The following is a 12,967-nucleotide window of genomic DNA, read 5'->3' as shown; positions in this document are numbered from 1 at the left end:
TAACTTCTACCATTTGGAGGCTTCCACAAAAAATGTTTGACAAGCTGCCTCACAAGCACAGACTAAAGGGTTTAAACCTACATCAGAGATTTACGCATCACATAGTTGTTCTTCATTCTGTTGAGAATGATCACAATTTCCCAAAATTTAGTGTTGAGGTACGTGCTATTAGATGCATAAGTCAATGGAAAAAAACAACAGATTTTTACATAAGAATCTGGTTATAAACACTCTAAATTATACTGAAAACTAACAGTATGCCAGTATCTCCTCCCAGTCCATGCAGCCCCTCTGCCAGGAGCTCCTCTCTTTTCAGTTTAACTTTTATTGGAAAAGACTAAGAACAACCAATGGCTTTTTGTGCAGACCTTTCTATGACCTTTCTCCAGACATCATCTATCTCCAGACATCGAAATGCCAGCAGAGGTATGCATCGCTTCCACTCATGGAAGCGTAATGGTTTGCACTGCAGAATGCAAAGTCTCTTTCCAAGAAGAACTGGAAATGCAAGCTTGAAACGAGATGTTAGGGTCATTTTGCGTCTGAAAATAAACATTTTGGCAGTCTCTCTACTAGGACAATTGAGTGATGCTACAAAGCAGACACACAGATCACACACTGAAATGTCTCTCCAGGTGACTCTTGGGATACGTGTGGCCCACTTACCATCTTCATTTATAAAGAGACTCAATTAAGGGGAAGGAGCTGAAGCTGTCAGCTTCCACGTAAGAGAAATCCGAAAGTAAACACCAAATTATTTACCTAACCAAATACGTGAGCACTGAAAGGCTCTTTTATTTAGAGAACTTAATAGGCATACTTTGTACCTCTTCCTTTTGTTGCAGGCAAGCACAAGCCATAGTTAGCAGCAACGCCTTTTAGCGCGTACCACTAGAAAAAAGCACAGCGCAGGAAAGGGAGCAGCAATTAAAACGTTACAGAAACGCTGCTCTTACTCATCCTGGGGCTGCAACACGCACAGGGGCGCGGAGTCTCCGGCTCCCGCATGCTGCCACAGCGGTAGCCACCGCCGCCGCTCCGCCCAGAGCGCGGCCCGGGCAGGCTCGGCCGGGGGCTGCGAGCCCCGGGGCCTTCCCCGCCGCCCCGAGGCGCGGCCCCTTTGTTCGGGGCGAGGGCGCCGCCGCGCTCCGCCCGCCGCAGGTGCGGCGCTGGCCGCGGTCACTCCGCGCCCAGAGGACGGGGACGCCGCACCTGCCACACGACGCCGCAACAGGAGGCGGCCGGACCCCGCCGGCGCCCACACGGGGGGCTCGGCCGCCCCCTCCCCGCCCGCTCAGCGACCAGGAGGGCGGGCGGCGGGCCTGTGGCGGGCGGGCGGGCGGCCCCCAAGGTGGGCGGCCGTAACCTTCAGGGAGCGGCCGGCTGCCGGGCCCCTGAGGGAGGCTCCGGGCCCCGCCCGCCGCCGCCGCGCCTGCTTCTCCGCGCAGCCCGGGTCGGGGCCGGCAGGCACAAACTGCCAGCGGGGCCCGGCGGGGCGGCAGCCGCCCGCCAGCACCTAGCTCCGGGCGGGGGGGGGGCCACGAGGAGCCCCCTCCCTCCTGCCAGCGCCCCCCGCGCCGGAACGCTTCCCCAGCGGCGGACGGGGAGGGGTCCCTGCGCTCCGCAGCCTCGGCGGCTCCTCGCGGCTCATCACGTCCCCTCATGTCCCGTCCCGTCCCCCGCGCTGCCCCCGACTCACCTGCGGCGGCGGCGGCTGGCGCGGCGCTGCCCGCTGGAGGAGCGAGCGGGGCGGGGCGGGGCGGGCGAGGGGAGCCCTGGCACCGCCCCCGCGCGCGGCCCACGGCGGAGGACGGGGCCGCACCCAGTGACGCTCCTGCCTCTGCAGCGCCTGCCGGCCCCGCCCTCCTGCCCGCGCGCGGACGGAGTGGGGGGAGAGTTAGGAGGAGGAGTCAGGCACCGGGAGGCGCACGCGCTGTGCGCCCGCGGCCGCCGCACGCGGCGGAGGTTGGGCCGGGGGGAGAGGGGCGGGCGCGCGCGGCTCGGTACGGGCTAGGCCGCCGGTGTGCGCGGGCTCAACCCGCGTCCGGAAGGAGGCGGGGCCGGCGGGAAGCAGCCGCTTCCGGCAGGGCGCGTGCGCCCCGCCCAGGTGTGGCGGTGGCGGCGGGTAACGGCTGGGGCACAGGGCTGCCCTCCCGCCTCGGAGCCGACCCCCCGAGAGCAGCTCGGGGACTGCTCCCGGCGGCAGCTGCTCTCCCAAGGCGGGAGGGGGCCCCTGCCGAGGTCAGCCCGGTTTGTGGGCGGTGCCCCGCCCATCCCCGCGGCGCGTTCACCCGGGAGCCGAACGGTGGCGGAGCGTCCGCTTCTCCGCCTTCGGTTCAGCCGAGTGTTTCAAGTAAGACGGTAGACAAACAGCGTAGTTTCGTGTCCCCCTCCCCCAGCTAATCCCCGATCTGGCGAAGAGATGAGTTATGCTCTGCCGTGGTAAGGAGATAAGTTCCTGACATCTGTCCCTCGATTTATAAACATAATTATTTTTAGTGGTGAAAGCAGAGCATGAGCTTTCCTCAGGGGACAAGTACAAGCCGAGGAAACGTTTAATATACTGAGTTAAGAAAAATTATCACTGGCAGAAGGGATCATGAAGCACTGAGATTGTTGCGGGATTTTTTTTTTTTTATGGAGTCATGGACCACTCCATGCATGAAGGGTTTTATAGATGCTGAAAAAAACGGGGAGATAGGAGAGGAGGGCTTCCATGTTAACAGCACTAACTCAAATAATAATAGTGATGCCTTAATAACTGTATCTTTCACTGTTCAATCATTGACTTAAATGGGAGCTTTGTGTAAACGCAGCATGATTTAAACTCATAATGTAAGTGATGCAGTGGAACCTAAGCATAACAGAGAAATCGACTGCTCAGTATGTGTTTTTTATCAGGCTGTAACCGTTCAGGGGCAACACAAATTGTTTTGCCTCCTCTCCTCCTCCTCACAACTCCTTGGCTGAAGGTAGTTTCTAAGTTTGGAAATTCCAGTTTTTATCACCTCAGCTGGAAATCTTCGCATCACATGGCCATTGCACTCTATTTGCAAAGCAGGCAGACTTTAAGATCTTCTTTGCTGCTCTCTGTGCTCAGTTTTCTGCAGTTTAGGATGTCTTGGACATGTGGCCAGTGTTTAGTCCATCTCCCTCTAGGATGTAGTTCTGCTGGCTTCACATTTTGGCATGAACTAATTTTTTGCATATTCCACAGAGCTGAGAAACTGATAGCAATAAAGGAGCAATCCAGGTGCAGTTCATTCTGATTAAAATACCAAAATATGTTCATTTGCACAAAGAAATGTTGGAGTCTGTTAAGGGGGGGAGGAAGGGGGGAGGGAATGAAAGCTGGTAATACTGAGCCAACAGAACAGCTAAAATAAGACACAAAACATTTTTGATATTTCACGACGGAAGAATTTGCATGCTAGCTATGATTAGCCTTTTCATGAGACCACTAAAGTGTTGGAATATTCTTAGCATGGCCCTGTACACATAGTGATTCAGGAGTCTTCAAGAAATCCTGGCCCAACTTCTGCAGCCCTTTGAGTATCTATTCACTGTATGGCTTCTTAATATGTATTCCAGAACCCTTCCACTGGATGAGTGGCTGTGTCATAGTTACAGTATCATTAATACTGTAGTCTGCAGTCATTCAGTATTTCCTAGTGCACAGAGAAGCCAAGAATAGAATGTTAGTTTTGCCTCTGCTGATTATTTCCTCTCTTCAACACCTGCATTCAATTGTGTCCTGAAATCACACAGTTTTAAAGATCTTTAGTTGCAGAAAAGGTATTGCTGGTGGTTCATGAAATGCACGCTCAGTCATTCCTATTCTCCCTTTCTTGTTCCCTTCATCTTTTCTTGACCAGTAATCGTAAACGTTCCCTTCTCATGGTGTGGAAGGAAAGGGAAGCTCCATTGCTGAAGTTAACCAAGTCTTTGTATTGATTTTAATAGCGGTTTGGATCATGCCTAAAAAGTATCAAAGACGTTCTTTTTGTCATTAATGTTACGGTTCAGATCAGGAGCGCACCTCTGAAACTAAGCTCTCCGATTGTCCTGATTTGCATTGTAGAGTGGTCTTGGAACAGGCAAACTGGATTTGTGTAGGGCGGGACACTGAAATGCGCTGCAGGAGCACACCTCAGGCGCTTTCACTGCTAACTGGCATTCTGCCTGGCACCAGACTGGAGCTGATCCAAAATAACCTCTCCTTTAAAATACATCCAGTGTGGGTGCCAGGACCTTGACACCAACTGTTTCACTCTATGGAAATGTCCCTTTTGCACCATGCTGCTTCTTAATGGATACGGCCTTCGTCCTTTTGATCTCTGTTTAGAGCTATCTTGTTTAAGACAAGTGCAATTTTATTTTGAATTTTTGTCCCGTGGCCCAAGCTGCATATCATAACACAATAAAAACCAGTTTCTAGTATACCCCTCATCCTCTGTTGTGAAGAGTCCCCTGGCACCTTGCCTAAACCAAGTGGAAAAAATGAACTCTAACTCAAGAATAACTCAAGAAATATTTCCATGAAAATGCATGACATTAATTGCTATTCAATTGTTGGCAACTGACCACAGCAAGAACATCTCTGAGGCACCCGTGATGTTTTAGGGCGTGACTCTGGCTCCTCAGTGTATGAGCGCAACCAGTCAGAGGAGAGTATGTATTGCAACCACCCCACTCCACTGACTGCGTAGGAACTTCAGGTTGGGCAGCCCAAGGTAGCAGCAGGTTTGAGTTGCTCCCTGGTGGTTGAATGCTACAGCAGGCACCTAAAACCGTGGCCCTAAGGATGCAGGTAGACGTTGTCCCTTGTAATGTATTAGCATATGTGCCAGTACATTTCTGCATGTAAAATACTTGAGAGAAAAACTGTACAAAGTGTAATTAAGCAGAGATGTAATTAACTGTGTGCTAGTAGTATTTGCATTATGTACCCTAATACAACTGAAAAATAAACTGATACTGACAAGAATTTCATTTATTTTAAAAAGCTAAAGATGGGGTGGATGTGTAGGACAAAACATGTCCAAAACTTTGGGAGAAACATTGATGTGCAACTTCTTTTCCCAGGGAACAAAAAATACCTGTTCCCTTTTCTTTAGCACACATTTTTTAGCACACAATATATATCTAAAGTATGCATAATTTAACACTGTAATTTCATCTTAGATTTCTGTTGACAAGAACGAATGAACCATGTTCTTTGGAAAAGCACCTTATCACACATAAAACATCTCTTCTTCCTTCAAGATTTCAATAAATCTTCCAGAGAGACTTCATTTTTCTAAGGGACAAAACAGAAAGGGAACAAAACCACTTACTGGTTTTTGAGGACACCCTCCTGTTTCAGCCCAGGATCAATTAGCCTGGCATCTGCTGGGTCTGTGGGTACACAGGCCTTTGTGTTGTGAAGTATTGCTGAACTGAAATTAATAGAGGGAGGTAGGATTTCCTGGTATTACTGGTAATTTTTCCTCTTTTATGCCAGCAGCACAACTGTATTAGAATTTATAAGACAATGTTTTATTACCAATGCATAAAGACACATGAAATATATTCCTGATTTAATGGGGTTTCTAAGCAGCAGGATTGAAGGAAAGAAACCACCCAGCTCAAATCCACGGTGTATTCTGGGGGGAATCACTCTCAACAAAAGGAAGGAGCTAGAAGCTTTCTCCTGCTTCCAGTTTGTACCAGTTGTAAGAAATCATATGTAACAATGACTGAAGAATATGGTAAACCATTGCTTGGCTAATTATTAACATACTCATACTCACCAAGTTTGTAACTGTGTGTGCTTCTGTGCATGTTTGTGTAAGGGATAGTCACGTCTTAGGGACACACTACGCTTGAGGTATATAACTGGCATGCCCAAGTGCAGACTTGGTACGTAGCTCCCACTTTACACAACAGAGAGATATGGCTGCCTTGAGAGGGTGGTGCATGCACTGGGGGGTTGAACATCCCTCTGAGTGTGCCTGTTTCTCTCAAAAAACTTGCAGGAGAACGTGATGTGATGGCTTAATTTGGTTGCCTGCTGTTAGGCAGTACAACTCCAAGTCTTGGGATTCAGGTAATCTTCATTCTACTCTGTGCTGGTTTTGGCTGGAGTAAAGTTAGTTTTCTTCACAGTAGCTGTTATGGGGCTATGTTTTGGATTTGTGGTGAAAACAGTGCTGATAACACAGGGGTGTTTTAGTTACTGCTGAGCAGCGCTTACACAGCGTCAAGGCCTTTTCTGTTTCTCACACCAGTGAGGAGGCTGGCAGGGTACAAGGAGTTGGGAGGGGACACAGCCAGGACAGCTGACCCCAACTGACCAAAGGGATATTCCATACCATATGACGTCATGCTCAGCATATAAAGCTGGAAGAAGAAGGAAGTGGGGGATGTTCGGAGTGATGGCGTTTGTCTTCCCAAGTAACCGTAACGCGTGATAGAGCCCTGCTTTCCTGGAGATGGCTGAACACCTGCATGCTGATGGGAAGTAGTGCATGAATTCCTTGTTTTGCTTTGTTTGTGCGTGCGGCTTTTGCTTTACCTTTTAAACTGTCTTTATCTCAACTCACAAGCTTTCTTACTTTTACCCTTCCAATTCTCTCCTCCGTCCCACTGAGGGGGAGTGAGCGAGCAGCTGCATGGTGCTTAGCTGCCAGCTGGGGCTAAACCACAACATATTCTCACAGTTTCACTAATCTGCTCTGATCTTGGCTGGTCCACTCTGTGCGTTTTCCATCCCAACCTTCACCTGCCTTTTATATTTAGAGGTTAAGTTCTAGGAGGTAGGAATAGTCTTTCTTTCTCTATCCTTTTCCAGCATATACAATCCAGGGAATATTTTTATGATGTGCACAGATAAACATCAGTTATTCTCAAAATGAATCAATCCAGTCCAGATTCTGAACACTACAAGTCAACACACACACGAAGGCTGTGTGGGCAGTTGCTCCTACTACTCTTGCCCAATGCAAGGGCATTTTAATCTGTCAGTTGACAGAGGAACTTCCCATCATCTGTGACTGCCTCCAAACCTGTCGCACATGTCCTGTTACATCTGCAAACAGATACATACTCCCTAAAAACAAGATAGTGGGATTACTGTAGTAAACTGTTGGGTGATGAGATACTTGCATTTGCTTAGCATTATTAGCTGTCCAAATGAAGTTTTCTCATTACTCCATCTGAGCTAGTCATGGTGCTTAGCACTCATAGTTTTCTTACCATTTTGAAAAGAGAATCCATCCCTGAATGCTTTCTGCCTATGGAGAAAGTGCAGTGAAGTGACTCGAATGAAAATGAATCCAAGAGTAATGATGAGTTTGCAGTCATTCATCTTGTCATTCAACAGAGCGAGGAGAAATGACATCATTCTGGTAGGTGGCTAGGAATCTGGAAGTTTGAGATTTGAGGGTTACAGTGCAGTTGGTTTATGAGATATTAGAATAGACAAAAACATTATTAGGAGCATAGTTAAAGAATTACCAAATGTCTAAAAGTATAGAGGCACTAAAATGTAGAATACAACGTTATAACAAGCCTGCACAGTTTAATTGGTTTTGGTTTTAAAACATAGGATATGGAAACCACTGAGTGTGGTTTCTTTTTTAGTCTACATGTTATATAACCCATATCCTGATATATATTCAATCAGAACACTTAAGCCTAACAATCAACTCCAAACCAATATCGGTTTAAAGTGGCTCAAAGTAGAGTCATTTCACTTTTCTGTCATGAAAATAACATTAAAAATACTGTAAAAATATTTTTCTAGTCTTACAGTTCTCTATAATTATTTCTCTCATCTTTTCCTTTTTATATCTCTTCTGTTTTCCATATCTTTCCTTTTCTATTGTTCCTATTTTTCATATTTTATATGGTTTCATACTTACTTCATGGTTTTTACACGTCTTTACAGCCTTTCCTCTTGTGTTTCTCTAGCAACTTTCCCCATCTCTTTCCTTCTTTCTTTGAAGGTTTCCGTCTTACTTCTGATGGGAATGTGCTATAGTGGAGTCAGGTACACTGCAGTTTGGCTTCTAGTTCTCAGGCTGTAGCCAGCTTCAGGAGTCATCTCCTCTCCCCATCTCTCTGTTTCCCAATCTGAAAAAAACAAGATAATTAAGCTGGCCTCCTGTGTGGTTGGCTGTAAGACATACTGGTCAGAAGCTCCTTTAAACACAATTATTCTCTTTCTCTATTTCACCTCTTCTCTACCTCAGTTACATCCTTAATGTTCATTATGATTTTCAGCCCCTCAACTAACTCTTAGCTCCATTCTTCTCCACCTAATCCCCAACAGTAACATTTTCAGTGTGGACATTTAACATATCATGGTTGTTATTTATTCTGCAAGTTACATACCCACTGCATTCACTTTGCCTCTGTCTCAAAGGAAAGCTGTTGCAGCTCTTAAGTGATGGGTTCCATTGATTTCAGCTGACTGGTGGTGCAACACCTGATTTTAGTTATAAAAATGATCAGAAGAGCCTTAGATGAGAGACAAGCAACAAATGTTCTGTAATGAATGGTTATGGTGCCCTATGAAACCTTTTAAAGGGAAAATGTGCACACATGAAGCCAGCCCTCCCATGTTAATTCATGAAGTTATTTGAATTGCAGTCGCTTGTCCCTAGTACCTTTGGAAAAAGACTGAGACAATAAGTATTTGGAGACTATAATGCTAAACATCAAGCAGAAATCAAATATTAGCTATATCTTAACTATGGTCTGAGGAAAAGATATGCCCTGTCTGTGTCAATGTACTTCTACATCCATGACCATTTGCTACAAACCTATTTTTTTGATGATGTCTGTCTATACAGCCTTTGGCATTGGAGGATCTTAATCACTTTCAGTGTAGGAGTAGGAAACAGTCAAAGCCTACCAGTGTTAAATGCCTCAGCCTGTAGTCTGCTAGTGCCAGAAGTGCTATTCTATATAAGTTGAAAAGTTGTAAAGGTAAAGAAGTTAAGAAAGTTGTAAAACTGGTTCAGACTATATGGCTGTAGTGAAATAAAATGCAGACACCAACATTCTGATGTTACTCTCAGGGACGAAATATTTACGCTCCGTAACCATGAAGATGATGAAGAGAGTGAAGGAAAGATGACAAAACATATTGTATTATTTATGGGTTATAAAACTACAAGCTATAGACTGTATCAGACTAGGCTGTGCTTCATAAAAGCTAAGCAGCACTGGGTTTAGTCTGCCTTAAATGAAAGAGCAGCTAGCATAGATAAAGGAATTGCTTCAGTGCTCACTGTTTGTGATAAACATTGATTCACTTTCCAGTTACACGCCCATTTTACAGCTGTATCACTGCTGATCACTCTAAAATCCCACGGTACTTTGTGAAAGAAGATAATATTACCTCTGATCTCCTGACCATGTATCAGCTCAGATAATCACAGTGACACCTCTTGCACATCCTGCAGTTCTAACAGGAACCACTGGTTTTCACTGACCACCCCAGGCCCCAGTTCTGTGTTTAGACTTACTGTGGGCTGTTATGTAGCTGCTGTTTTCTCTCATCAACAGTTCAGCTGAGGACTTCTGGAAAGATGCAATTCTAAGAAAGTGCTGGAAGCAGGCCAATGAAGATATTGCTAGTGATTTATTTTGATTTTTATTCTTTAGATGAAAAAAAATTAAGACTGGATGTAAGATTAACAGAAAAAAGCAATCCCCAGCCCCCCAAAAGAAAGCAGAAACAAAAAAATACACCAATGCTGCACTGAATATGGAATTCCCGAAATGTTTTCCAAACTGCTATAATTAAAATGTATCAACAGTACGCAAAGTTCTCCCTTGTTCTGTATGAAATCTAGAGTATCTTCACTGAAACAGGTTACTTGAATTCATGCAAGAATATGAATCGCAAATACATTGATCCTTTCTCAGAAAAGCCAAGTACCATTCAATTAAATTGAAAAATAATCAGAAGTGGAAGAACTATGAAATTACAAAAATGTTATTTTCATATAAATCACAGCATTCCCAGGGCATGCACTGTGAAGCATATTACAGAGTCAGGAATTTAGCAAGATGCAGAAAACCATGACAAAAATAAGCAAAGTAGTAATAATAATGAATTTCTCAAAAGGTCCCTAAAGAAGCATACCAATTTTAATACTTTAAATGGGGATAAGATAACCTCCAATTTGAGAATAAGAGAAGATTTTCTCTGGGTTCAGCTTCTTTTGTAAATGTATACATGAAAGTTTTTTACGGCAGCAGTTTTTGCTGAATGCACAGAGTGTAATCTAGAGTAGGTGGGCCTGCAGGATTCATGAAGTAATTCCTATTATCTTTTATTCTGATGATAATGCTTGGCCAGTTGCCTTTTTGTTTTTTTCCCCATTAAATGACCCAGTTAAACATTTGTGTATCTAATATGCCTGAGATGCTATAATTAGAACATTTTTAATTATTCAGCACTCAACTCTTATGTAGTAATTTGGTAGGACAGTTCTGAATACTGGAAAAACACCCTGGTCTGAAAAACTTTCTGACAATGCTTAAGCTGCTTTTTCTCATGTATGATCTTAGCCAGTGTTACAATTTTATGTAGGTATGAAGGCTACTACTTGTCTTGGAATATTTGTCTTGTTATGAAAATCTGGCAGTAACCCTATCCTGGAAAAATGATGCAAGTTCATCTATCTAAATACATACATTTGAGCACAATGGAAAAGGTTATTTGTGTTTAAAAATTAAAGTGAATTTTAGGCTTATCAGACATGCTGGACTGTGACTACTTAAACTTCAAGTCCTCTGTTTATTTGCAGAACAGCTATTGTGCATTCCATTATTTTGGAAGTGTTCTTTTCAGGAAGGTCAACTTTTGTGCTTATTCAAGACATGACCAAACCACAGGAGTCAGTATCAAGATCACAGAGACTCCAGTGAGCTCTGGATCAGGGCAAACATTTATGAAAATTACCACAAAAATATTAAACACTACCGAGCTGTGGTATATCACGTGTGCACAGACCCATTCACAAGATCTGGACTGCGGCAACCTACTTTACATGGGCCATAGTACACATTCTTGCCCAGCAGAAAACATTTCAATACATTGTTCAAACGAACCTAAGCTAAAATGCCTCTCTAGAAATGCTGAAAACATGTTTTCACATGAATGCACCAAGTCACAGGTAAAGCTCATGATTTTACCTATAGTTACTTCTAATGTCAGTTTTAAAACTAAATGAATATTTAACAGCCAATAATTTTAGGGAATTGTGATCTATCTCAAGTGTGGAATTACATCATTGATTTACTTCATCACTTTTCATCTCCTTTGTAAAAGCTGAAATACAAATATATTTGACTCTCTCAGCTGTTAACTTTCCCTAAGTAATACACTTGACATCTGTCTGTTTGGAGACAAACACCGCTTTTTGGCACATACCTTGTACATCTCCTGGGATTCCTAGGTCCATATGTAGTTTTCTCTGTGATCTTAGTGAGGCTACTGTATTTACTTTCTACTCAGGTATCTACATACAAGTCCAAGATCATCTCCTTTAGGTGTTACAAGACTGTTTCAGGCACTGCAGCATGACTGATGACAGCTGAAATCAGAAAGTATGCTGTAAGACATCTTGAAACACTGCCACACAGGGTTTATGTAGGAGACATGCTCTTCTTGCTGTAGACCTGAGATTCCCCAGTGGCCAAGTTTCAAACTAGTGCCTATACAAAGGTCCAGGATTAAACGTTGAACATCATACTGCCATTGTACACTGACTCCTGTGTACAAGGAGACTAGCCACAGGAAATGGCCACAAAAGGATGTACAAATACAGTGCAAACATTATAGATAGCTATAGCCTCTTTTTTTCCCCCCTTCCACTCTGATCTAGACTAAAAGCTTACTTATGGAGTGTTTCCCTGTTTTGCTGAGTAATTGTTGCTATTGTACCTCCCCCTGCCTTTCTCCCCCAGTTAAATTCAGTCTTTTCCTAAGAGCACTACACCTTCTGAAAAGATGGAACACACATTATGCCTTCTCCTTAGAACTTAGATGTGGAAGAACATAACTAACAGGGTGCATTATACCCCTTCTAAAAAATAGCAGAGCTAAAAGGTGATGTTGCTGTGCTTACCAAGCTTCTCAAGTTCAAACACTATCCCCAGGGGACCAATTTTATGAGGGAGCAAGCTTTCTGCCTTGCACAGCACCTGTGGGTGCTGTGGTGCAGGTGCTACAAGTAGGAGCCCTGGTTTCTTGGTGGTGTGGATGGAGATATAAGGTGGGCTACAGCCTTCCTGTAGGCATCAAGGCATGGTGAGTGGGAACATTAGTGGGGGAATGTTTGTTGGTAGGGGTGCTTGTAAGAGCTGATTGGCATCCATTGCTTTCCCTTTCCCTAGCTGGTTGAGGTGGCCTGCTTTATAGGGGACTGTGGTTTCTGCTTTCTTATCCTCTCAGCAGGAGGAAAATACTGCCACTCACCATCCCTGCTTGCTATATGCAAGGGGTGCAGAGGTCCTTCTCCTAGTCTCTCCACCTCAGTACTACTAGCTCAAAGGGGACAATTCTTGGTGGCTGTTGTGCTCTCTAGGTCAAAGAAGCACTTTGCAATATTTCTTCTATTACTAAGGCATAGAGCAGAGTGGGTGGCATGTTGCAGGGACTCAATTTCCTCTTATCAATCAGTCTGGAGTCTTCCTGCCTGTCTCAGGCTGATGTATTAGGAAATTCACTTCAGGTTTATTCCTGATGAAACTAGTGGTTATGGATGCACCACGTCTTAGCAAAAAAAACTTTCGTTGAGCCTCTGGATTCTGTGTAAGGCCAGAAAAAATATTTATAAGGAGACTGATGATGGGCTGAAAATGTTCCTTCTGGCCCCATTCTCCTTCCTTGTCATCCCAGTAAGAAAAAAAGTTACAACTCTGCATTGACATAATCTCTTGGCAAAATCCTAGAATCATAGAATGG

At 44.6% G+C, this 12,967-nt stretch overlaps 1 protein-coding gene and 1 long non-coding RNA gene across 10 annotated transcripts in view; both read right to left on the bottom strand.

The window, feature by feature from the left end:
• RALA (RAS like proto-oncogene A) overlaps positions 1-2,051 on the bottom strand; it is a 29,661-nt gene extending 27,610 nt beyond the window's left edge. For 3 of the 9 annotated variants that reach the window (XR_012659027.1, XR_012659026.1, XR_012659028.1), the window contains exon 1: positions 369-1,687. The gene's annotated coding sequence lies outside the window, so the exon portion shown is untranslated. The other 6 variants (XM_075083691.1, XM_075083694.1, XM_075083689.1 and 3 more) reach the window with 4 other exon arrangements.
• Positions 2,052-4,977: 2,926 nt separating this feature from the next.
• LOC142052895 (uncharacterized) lies at positions 4,978-12,783 on the bottom strand. Its single transcript, XR_012659029.1, has 5 exons — positions 11,432-12,783; positions 9,516-9,597; positions 7,905-8,115; positions 7,237-7,404; positions 4,978-7,090 (listed from the first exon to the last, which is right to left on the bottom strand). It is a non-coding gene; the product is annotated as an uncharacterized LOC142052895 (long non-coding RNA).
• Positions 12,784-12,967: the final 184 nt, after the last annotated feature.

This window comes from Phalacrocorax aristotelis, chromosome 2 (genome assembly GCF_949628215.1).
Source record: "Phalacrocorax aristotelis chromosome 2, bGulAri2.1, whole genome shotgun sequence".
Lineage (NCBI taxonomy): Eukaryota > Metazoa > Chordata > Aves > Suliformes > Phalacrocoracidae > Phalacrocorax > Phalacrocorax aristotelis.
Note: the sequence above shows the minus strand (reverse complement) of the source record. Positions and strands in the feature narration are given on the sequence as shown.